Below are 11810 nucleotides of genomic sequence, written 5' to 3' on the forward strand. Positions count from 1 at the left end.
GTTTCTCAAGGAAGGACATTTATAGTGATTAAAATTGTTCAGAGCTTGCTTCATTGTGTAATTCTGATACTGTACTATGTGATTCTGGCAAGAGGGGAGTATGAAGAGGACAGAAAATCCCAGACGGTGGCACGGAAGGGCACACGATGCAGAGACAATCTCAAGAAAAAGGGCCGTGGCAATAGGCCGAAGACTCTTGATCAGAAATCCTTCTTGGTTACCTCCTGAGAAAGAGCTGAGAGCACAAATACCCAAGGGCAATCAATGACTGTCCATGAATCCACCATCATTCTACAAATATTTAATATAGCTCCAAGAATACACTGGCCAAGGAGATTTGGGGAGCTAATGTTTTTCTGGGAAATAAAGTAGAAAAGCATCTTCCAGGACAAAAAGGTTAAGAAAAAATACTAAACAAATGCATAACTTAAAAGCAAGTATTTTTACTGCTAGGCATGTGGCCTACAGAAATGTGTGCATATATACATAAAGATGAACATAGATATCCTTAGAAACATTATTTATAATAGAACAAAACTGGAAACAACTCGAATGCCCATCAGCAGTAGAATAAATAAAGTATGGCAGATCCATATAAAGGGATACTCCACAGCAATAGAATGAACAAACTACAGGTATGTGTCATAAGGTGGATCAGTCTCACAGTGTCAAATTCTGATTCCATTCACATAAAATTCAAAGCCAAGAGAAATTAACTGATGGAATTAGAAGACAGGATGGTAGTTACCTCTGGAAGGAGGGTGGGGTAGTCATGGTGAGAGCAGAAACCGGTAGTGACAGGATTACATTCACTTTGTGATAATTCATCAACCATAAGACTTAAGACTTTTGCATTTTTCCAAATGCATGTTATATTTTAACAGAAAGGAAAATAAGTGACACTGCCCTCCAAAGTAAAATGAATGACATTGGGTAGAATCAAAGGGGCAGAGGGACCCTGTTGTCAAGCTTGCTTTAGGGACTTCAAATAGCATGAGCCTGGCTGTCTCCATTTTGAAGATGGACAGCAACTGCTGGGACAAGAATAGCCCATGACTGACAGTGCATTTGCTTCTATTTGTCCCGGTCAAGGTTTTCTAATTCAGGCCCAGGAGAGTATTGATGTCTCCAGGAGGCCACCCCGTGGCACGTTGTTAGGCATTGTCTAGGGACAGCAGCCTCAGCCCTTGTGTTTGAAGCAGTTATGCTAGAGGTGGAAACAGCACAAAGGGCTCGCTCCTCCTGCTATAAACTGGCACCAGGATTTAAAAAATGCAAGACACCTGTTCCCCTGTAATTATAAATTTCAACTCGTGATCGCTAGCTTTTTAAATTTTCCTGATACATTCTTTTATATCAAATACGTGTGGATGTTTCTGACATGGAATAAGTCGGGACCAGTGAAGCCAGAAAGAAGGCAAAATGGAGTGGCAGTGGCCCTTTTCTCAGCTTCTAATGAAATATTTGTAGTCAAGACCAAGCACACATATTGATTCTTATCAAGTGGGATTCTTTACAGAGTGAAAACGTTAAACTGCCCAGGAGGTGAGCCCCATGGGACCATTCCTGCCGCACTCTTTCAAATGAACAGATTAAACTCCTCATAAAATGCTTCTTTTGACACATCCGTACTGTATATATTAAAATTGTCCCTGATGCCCTTTGGGCAGTGAGGATTCTTGTAGCTTCAGTGCACCACAGTCTGTGTACCAGCTGGCAAGGTGATTTTTTTTTTCTTCCCTGGAATGTGTTAAGGAAGAATTATATTGCTGTTTGTTGAAATGAATTGTATATCTCACAAGTCCCATTTCAATAATCTTCTAGAAGCAAGAATGAATTTGGGATTGGAAAGGGCATTACAACATGGCTAAATAAATAGCATGAGGTCCCTCAACATCTGGCCGGCCTCACTGTTACAATGTGACTTCTAGGCCTTACATTTCACAGCCTCTTTCTTCAGCAAACAGTCTGAAAGGTCTTACACGAAAACAGAATTTTAAGTCTCAGCAGTCAGGAAACATGCTCTTCCAACTCTAAAGCTGTCACATATCTCTTGAGAAGTGCCAGAAACTTTCCAAAGAAATCTTTTTTATGTCTTCAATAATGGGCAAATCCAATATGGCCTTGGGTTTTCCCTCAAACTTAGTCTTTTGAGATGTATACATATTCTCGTACATTTCTTCAGCTTCAAGACTGGGCTCTGCCATCTTAGGTGTGGAGAGATCACCTACAGGGCTGTGCACCAATGTTGAAAGTCTGGAAATCCAAGATATCCCAGCAAAGGGAGAAAGACCTTCTGGTTGGAGCATGGCAAATGAGGAACCCACAGGTTCTGAGTGCTTAAGTCTGATGCCTGGTTTAATCCCATTTCATCCCTCAATTGTAAATATTTCTGTAGCTATGAAGGAGAGGGACTGTCTAAAGCAGTCCTGCACATGAGTAGAATTATTTTTATAATGTGTCTTTCACACTGAACTATTTTTTCTAGAATGTTGAAGCAAAACAGATGATCGCCCACCTCATCTCAAGCCACCATCCCACTCATGTGTTGAACTCTAGTCATTCTGGTTTTCTTCAGTTTATTCATTCTTTGGATATGTCATTCTTTCTTTCTGGATTGCTCTTCTGATCTTTCTTTCAGTAACTTATTTTTTCCTGTTTTGCAAGTCTTAGCTTAGACGTATGACCTCTCTTCTGAGAGGCCTTACCTATCACACTATCAAAACTAAGTTCTACTTCCCCCATTTCTTATTGCAACACTTCATTTGGTGGACTCATGGCACTTTTAAGAATTTGAATTATTTATTTACCTGATTGTTGTCCATCTTTCTCCTTGTAATGTGAATCCTGTGAAACAGTGCTCATGGTCATATCGTACTGTTGTAATTCTCTGAACTGAGCACAGTATCTGATATATAGTATGCTCAACACATATTTGTTGAATGAGTGAATGAATAAATAAACTCGTTTGGGGTGAATTATTTTCTTTGTACTATATGCTGTGGTTTGACTGTCCTCTTCAAAATTTGTGTTGAAACTTAACCCCTAATATGGCAGTATTGAGAGTTGGGGCTTTTAAGAGATGATTGGATAATGAGGTCTCTGCTTGCATGAATGGATTAATAGGTTTTCATGAGAGAAGCACTGGTGGCTTAGTAAGAAGAGGAAGAGAGACCTAAGCTAGCACATTGGCCTTGCCATGTGATACTCTATGCTTCCTCGCAGACAGTCCTTACCAGCAAGAAGGCTCTCACCTGATGTGCCCCCTTGACCTTGGGCTTCCTAGCTTCTCTAACTATAAGAAATAAATTTCTTTTCTTTATAAATTACTCAGTTTCAGGTATTCTGTTATAATCAACAGAAGATGGACTAAGACACCATGTTAGGTTTTTATCTGAGGCCAGTGACAAAGGTGTTTTCCCTTCTGGGAGACTACTATAATTCTTTATATAGAAAAAGTAAAGAAAAACATTCATTATAGCTTGAGAGAAAATGGGAAAGAGAGTTGGTCTTATTTCCCTTTCCCAATCCTGTATTAGTTATCTATTGCTGCATAACAAATTACCTCAAATCTTTAGCAGCCTAAAACAACAATAAAGATTTATTATCTCACACAGTTTCTATGTATCAGGAATTCAGGATCAGTTTAGATGAATGGTTCTGGCTCAGAGACACACGTTAATTTGGGATCAAGTTGGCCCCTGGGGCTGCAGTCATCTGCAGACTTGACTGGGGCTGGAAAATCAACTTTCAAAGTGCCCCCCTCATGTGGCTAGAAAGTAGGGACTGAGTATTGACAGGAGGGCTCAGTTCCTTGCCATGCTGGTCTCTCCATATGGCTCTCCATATGGGTATCATCACAAAATGGCAGCAGGCTTCTCCCAGAGCAAGTGACCTAAGAAAGCAAGCTGAAGCCATTAAGACTTTTATAACCTTGCTGCAGGAGTCAACAAACATTTACTTCTCAATATACTACTTGTTACTCATGTCAGTCTTATTCAGTGTGAGAGAGGACTACAAAAGGGTGTGAATGCCAGGAGGTAAGAATCACTGGAGACCATTTTGGAGGCTGGCTTCCACAAATCCCTCCTTGGTTGTATCCTGTGGCTTCTGGGGCTGTTCATCCTGTTTCTCTCCCACAGTCAGTCAATAGCAACATCAATCCTCAAATAAGGGGATACTTCAGGACACAGAGACACCATATTAGAGGTCTGCATGCAAGAAAACAATATCACGGGTGCTTGTTAATATCAATTTCTACATGCATAGGAATCTTCTTGGGCATATCACTGAGCCTAGCATAAATACCAAATACACAGAAGGTTCTCCACAGATACAATTTTTTTTAAATGAAAGAATGAAGGAAGAAACAAAGGGATCAATCTTTTTCCCTCATGAAACCGAAGGCTAGCTATGTGTTGTGACTTAAATAAACAAATACCAACCTTCAGAAATACACAATTAATTTTAATAGAAAAGAATTAAACATGCTATTAACTTTTACCTTTCATAGTCTGGGTAGATGCCTGTCAGATTTGAAACCCCCATGACATAAATCAGATAATTCTTTCACTTTCACTCACAGATAGTTTTATCCTTTTATTCTTCTCTGGTTTAAAAAAAAAAAGTATTTGCAATTGGTAGGTTTTATTCCAATCATTAATTTTAATGCTTAATACACAGAATGGGTATTTTTAATCCTGTACCTACTTGCCTTAGTCATAATCTGTCAATAATAAAACTATTCTATAAAGGGCATTCCTATGGACACAATCACTATTATTAAATTCTCATCCTACCTATTTGTAAAATGCTTTTGAAATTTACAAAACATCCACAATCTAATAATATCCACCAAAGTTGTCATTCATCAAAAGGCTCATGAACTCTAAGATTCAACTTTAGCATTGGAGCACAAAAAATCATTTTTATATCATAAGAATGCCATTCATTATGATTCCCACTCAAGTGATATGGTAGTGCAAAAGAGAATTTCCAGAGCACTGCCAGAAAATTAAAATTAGGAATTCTCATCCAGTGCTTGTGGGAGTATACATTTATGTTAATAGGATAACTACTTTGTAGACCAATTTGACAATATCTAGTAGAGTTGAAGTTGTATACTTCCCATGGTCCATTAAATCCAGTCCAGGGTATATATCTTAGGAATACTCACATAAGCATAAAAATGTGCATTGTGGCACATAGTAAAAAATTTGAAAAGCATAAAAGGTAAAAAATATCCACAAGTAGATAACAACAAAAACCTTTGAAAATATAAAATGTTGATATAATTAATGGAATGGAATATTATACAGAAGCAAAATGAATAATGAATGATATATATACATATATGAACATATGAGTCTCACACATATTACATTGAAAGATAAAAAGCAAATTATAGAAGTATACACAGCATATAATTCCATTTGTATAGCTTAAAACATTTAAAACAATATTACATATTGTTCAAAGTCCAGACACAATACAAATGCAAAAATATTAATAAAAATAATAAACCTCAAATTTGAGATAGAAATTTTCTTTGTAAGAGAGAGGGAGAGTAAACAGGATCTGGGATGAATAGATAGAAGGATTTAAATGTATTTGTCACATTTTATTTTTTGTGCTAGATGGTAGATATATTGACATTTTGTAGAATATTTAAAAATTTAAAAATCCAAATGAAGTGTCAACAATTGGGATAGAGGTATAACAATACTCAACATGTGTGCAAACAAGATTTTTTTTTGAGACAGAGTCTTGCTCAGGTTGCCTGGGCTAGAGTGCCCTGGTGTCAGCTTAGTTCACAGCAACCTCAAATTCCCAGGCTCAAGCGATCCTCCTGCCTCAGCCTCCACAGTAGCTGAGACTACAGGTGTGTGTCATGATGCCCAGACAATTTTTTCTATTTTTAGTTGCCTGGTTAATTTTTTTTTCTATTTTTAGTAGAGATGGAGTCTCACTCTTGCTCAGGCTGGTCTCGATCTCCTGACCTCAAGCAATCCTCCCATCTAGGCCTCTCAGAGTACTAGGATTACAGGTATGAGCCACCGTGCCCAGCCCAAACAAGATTTTATGTAATAGTATTTTATTGGAGTTTGCATATTTTTTAAATGAACTTCCACTGCTCCTAACATTGCCTTCACCCTCTATTCATATGATTATTTTGTGAAAAGTCACATATGTCCCTCCCTCACTTTCATCTGTAAAAATGAGTTGGTTGCATTAAGTAATTTTTGGCTTAATATACTCTTTGGCTGTAATGCTTGACTTAGGTACAAAAATTTGGGTATTAAAATATGGGCCTTAAGAAATAAATATAGGTTCACAAAAAGGAGAATTAGTTTCTTTCAAATTTCTAAACTGCTTCCCCCACATATTCTAAATAATCTTTAAAATATAAACATTTGGCAATGGTTCTTCTGCTCTTCCTGTTTGCCTCTCAGTGATACAGAAGGAAGAGAGGAAGAGCTGATAGAAGGAACACTTGGAGGGAGGCTAGCTTTTCTTCTGTGTATGATGTAGTTGCTGCTCTTTTACCACTAGGCAAGTACTTAGATATTTGCAGATTAAATTTCTGTAACTGCTTGGGAATTATCTTCATATACTTTTTGAGCATTCTACCTAGTTGGAGAAATACAGGTCTTGATACTTGCCATCAGCTATCCTGGAATGATTGTACTACTCTAAGTTCTGATAATTACAACCAAGTTATCTAGGAAACAGCACCTCCAGCATCCAGCTTTCCGAAATATAGTCCTTCTCCCCTAAAAAACATCCCCAAAGAAAAACAACAAGAACAATAAATCAAACCTACAGGATAAGGAAAATAAATTTCAGATTGAAGGACACAGTCGCTTCAAAGTTCATTAAAACATTGGTTCTTGGCTTTGGCGGCATATTGAAATCACTTGGGGAGCTGCAAAAAAAAAAAAAAAAAAAAAAAATATATATATATATATATATATATATATATATATATATACTGATGCCTGGTCTCATTCCTGGAGATTCTGATTTATTTGCTATGGATGCAGCTTGAGCATTTGGGGTTTTTAAAAACCTCTCAGTGAATCTAATGCATAGTAAAGTTTGTAAATCATTGCATTAAGTTTTTGAAAATTTTCTGTATGAGAGAGCTTCAAAATGTGATTTAAAGCTTATTGACTCCTGCTCTCCAAAACTGAGCTGAAAAAACAAACAAACAAACAAAATACCTTATTGACTCCTAATACATATATAGTCCTAGCCAGTGTTGAATAAGTTTGTGCAGATTTAAGGGAACTAATTAAAGATCAGTGCTATCCAAGGCTGGGCCCAGTGCAGACAGAAATGAGAGCTAGCAGCCAGGATCCAAGCGAGGAGGAATAATGTCCATTCCTTCCTTTTGTGTGAATAGAAGCAGAAACTTATTAACAATGTCCCTGGGTGTTAAGCATCTGTGAAGCTGTACCATGATGAGTACTTAGTGGTGCTTTGGACATAGTAAATGTTTAATATACATTCATCAAATAAATGAATGAACAAATGAACAAAAGAAAAAAATAGTGAATAAGAGGAATACTTGGTGAAATAATCATGCTTGTGAGAAATAAAACCACTTAGCAATTTCATAACACTTCTGAAATAAAGAAGTTGGGAGTACCATATCTCTACTCTATTAATATTTATTTGTCTGGAATTTTCATAAAGGAACATGGATCTTTGTAATTTTGATTCTCCCTAATCCTAAACAGGAATGAAGATTGCCGCTTATTTCAGTTCTGGTTTGAATTTACCTATTATTTAATTCTGTCTTAGGAAGCTGGAAGAGGGAGGCTCTTTCTTCATAGCTGTCACAAAATCAAGAGGTTCCTAAAATAAAATTAAACATAGAATATTCAAGGACGTTACAAGATGAGATATATTTCATTTTTTACTTTCTCAGCAATACCTTAAGTATTGAAAAAAACATTTGATGAATGGTAGTTCTGGGCCTATTTTTAATTTCCTTACTAGCTCAGAAAGCATGTTCTATTCCCCATTCCCTCATTCCTGTGCCTCTGCTTTCTGCCCCAAATAGTTGTAAACTTGTTCACTGAAGATGTCCTTTCACTTTGAGACAGCAGTTAGCTCTCTTACATTAATTATGTTCAGTAGTGCATATGTGAAAAGGGGCTTTGTCTCAGGATATTTACACCACTTCAGGTTGAATTAAGTCCTTCTTAACCTTCCCAAGAGAGGTAGGAAAATATTGACATGCCTGCTTCTCTTATCCCTCTGCTAAATCAATGCTACACTTCACTAGTTTCCACTTGACTCATGTGCAGTATTAGATAATTTTTTTTAAATAACATGGAAGAGGATCAGACCCCAAAATGAAATGACCAAATATTTCAGGATAATGGGAACAGAAAAAACTAAAAACTTAGGAAATATTTTTGGTTGATTTCTTTAGGGGGCTTTTATATGAGACCAAATGTCATGATACAAGGTTACCGTTTCCTTTGGAACTCAAATACAGAAGAAAAGAAATGCATGGGAAGTGTTTTTTTTCCTTATAAATAGGTTTATGAAAGGAGACATAAGATGGCAGAAGACTCTCCAGCAATTGTTTCCCCATAGAAACTCAACACGAGCAATATTTGCTAACAAAAATGTTTGTACAAAAGCTAAGAAAACCAAGTTAGAGGACATAGTACCTGGGTGTAACACAACAATAAGAAAATGACGATTTTACATCACCTTCTCCAATCCCAGGCAGTACAGTGCAGAAAGAGATACTTTTCACTTGGGGAAAAGAGAGGGAAGTGAGCACAGAACTTTGCCTTGGCTTCCAATGTTGGGCTTAACACAGTAAAATTCGATGCTGAGCAGACTCCTAGAGCCCCATACTCGAGCCAGTACCTATAGACTAAGCCTCTAAGCCTGCTCTGGCACCAGGTGGACCACATAGCCTACCCTAGGCATCAAGCTTGCATGGCAGACTCAATCACCAGCCCACACCACCACAGGGCAGATATCAGAGGTCTGAGCTCTCAACAGCTCTCAGTAACAAGCAACCCTCAGTAGCCTGGTCTTCTGGAATGCCCCAGCACCACTCCAGCCACATCTATCCAGGCTTCTGGCAGCACCATGCTGGTCATAGCTGCTCTAGGCTTCTGTTTCACACTTGTACTGTGCTTGTCATGGGGTTTTCCCAGACAAACCCAGTCTGTGAAGACTGAAATAAGTACCTACTTCTTCAAATGTGAAAATATTGACACACAACCAGAAAGATTAAGAGCAATTAGGAAAAAAACACATCACCAAATGGACAAAATATAGTTCCAGTAACCAACCCTAAAGAAATAGAGATGTATAAATGCCCTGAAAAAGAATTCAAAATAACTGTGTTAAGAATGCTCAGAAAATTTTAATGAAATAAAAAAAAAATTAAACAAAATGAAGAAAACAATAAGTTACCAGAATGAGAAATTTAATAGAGAGGTTAAAATATTAATTAAAAAATAAAAAAATTCTACAGCTGAAAATAAACAAAATGAAAAATGCAATACAGAGCATCAACAACAGAATCGATCAAATAAAAAAATCTGTGAATTTGAAGACAGGTTATCTGAAAATATACAGTCAGAGGAGGCAAACAAGGATGAAAAAGAATAAAGAAAACATATGGGATTTATACTAAAAGACCAAATATTCAAATTATAGGAATTACAGAAAAAAAGAAATAGAGGGGTAACAGTTTATTTAAAGAAATAGTAGCAGAAAATATTCCAAACCTAGAGAAAGATGTAAAAATCCAGGTACAGAAAAGTCAAAGGTATCCAATCAGATTTAATCCAAATAAGACTACTCTACTATAAATAATATTCAAACTTTCAAAGATCAAAGACAAAGAGAAAACTCTGAAAGCAGCAAAAGAAACAAATAATATATAAGGAAGTTCCACTATGCCTAGCAGCAGACTTCTCAGCAGAAACCTTATAGGTCAGGAGAGAGTAGCATGATATATTCAAAGTGCTAAAGAAAAAAATACTGGCAACCAAGAATACTGTATCCAGCAAAGCTGTCTATCAGAAGTGAAGTAGAGATAAAGATTTTCCCAGACGAACAAAAGTTGAGGGAGGTTATCACCTTCAGACCTATATTACAAAAAATGATAAAGGGAGTTTTTCAAGCTGAAATAAAATGATGCTAATGAGTAACATGAAAACATCTAAAAGTATAAAACTCACTGCTATAAATAAGTACACTGTCAAATTCAGAATAATCTAATAATCTCCTCCTCTAATGGTGGTGTGTAAATCACTTATGTCTTTAGCGTGCAGGTTAAAAAACAAAAGCATTAAAGCGATAATAGCTACAATAATGTGATAAAAGATATTCAATATAAAAGAAGTAAATTGTGACATCAAGAATTGAAAATGTGAGGGAGGGAGTAGAATAAATGTATAGAGGATTTTTGTTTTTGTTTTTGCATTCAGAGTTAAGTCATTATCAGCTTAACACAACCTTTTATAACTATAACTTTTTTCTGTAAGCCTGATGGTAACCAAAAAGCAAAAACCTTTAGCAGATAGACAAAAAATAAAAAATCAAGGAACCAAAACATATCACTAGAGAAAATCAGCTACAAAGAAAGACAGCAAGGGAGGAAAAAAGGAACAAAGAATCTACAAAACAACTAGAAATAATTAACAAAATGAAAATAGTAAGTCCTTACCTATCAAAAATTACCTTTATGGCAATGGATTAAATTGTCCAATTAAAAGACATAAGGTGGCCGAATGTATTTTTAAAAATCAAGATCCAATTTTATGCTGCCTACAAGAGACTCACTTCATTTTCAAGGACAAACATAGACTGAAAGTGAAGGGATGAATAAAGATTATCTATTCAAATGGAAACAAGAAGAAAGCAGGAGTAGCTATACTTGTATTAGTTAAAATAGACTCTAAGTCAAAAACTTAAAAAAAAGAGAAAAGAAGGTCATTATATAATGATAAAGGATAAATGAATTGACCAATTCAGCAAGAAGATGTAATAATTATAAATACATATGCACCCAACATCGGAGCACTTAACTATATAACACAAATATTAATAGATTTGAAGGTAAAGACAGACAACAATACAATAATAGTAGGGAGTTTCAACATCCCACTTCCAGCAAAGAATATATCATCCAGACAGAAAATCAATAAGGAAACATGGGACTGAAACTACACTTTAGATCAAGTGGACCTAAAAGATGTATGCAAAATGTTGTATCCAACAAATGCAGGACACGTATTCTTCTTAACTGCACATGGAATATTCTCCAGAATAGATCATATATTAGGTCAAAAAACAAGTTCTAAAAAACTTAAGAAGATTAAAATCATACCTAGTATTTTTCTGACCTCAATGGTATAAAACTAGAAATTAATTACAGGAGGAATTTGGGAAAATTTACAAATATGTGGAAATTAAACAACCAATGGGGCAATAAAGAAATTAAAAGGAAAATTAAAACATGTTTTGAGATAAGTGAACATGGAAATACAACTTATTCAAAAAAGCAGTTCTAGAAGGGAAGTTTATAGTCATAAACACATCAAAAAGAAGAATGATCTCAAATAAACAACCTAATGTTGCATCTCAAGAAGCTAGAAAAACAAAAACAAGTTAGTAGAAGGAAGAAAATAATAAAGATCAGAGCAGAAATAAATGAAGTAGAGACTAGAAAAGCAATATAAAAGATCAACAAAACTTAAAGAGTTGATTTTTTGAGAAAATAAAATTGATAAATCTTTAGTTAGACTAAGAAAAAAGAGAAGACT

This window comes from Microcebus murinus, chromosome 8 (assembly GCF_040939455.1).
Source record: "Microcebus murinus isolate Inina chromosome 8, M.murinus_Inina_mat1.0, whole genome shotgun sequence".
Taxonomy (NCBI): domain Eukaryota; kingdom Metazoa; phylum Chordata; class Mammalia; order Primates; family Cheirogaleidae; genus Microcebus; species Microcebus murinus.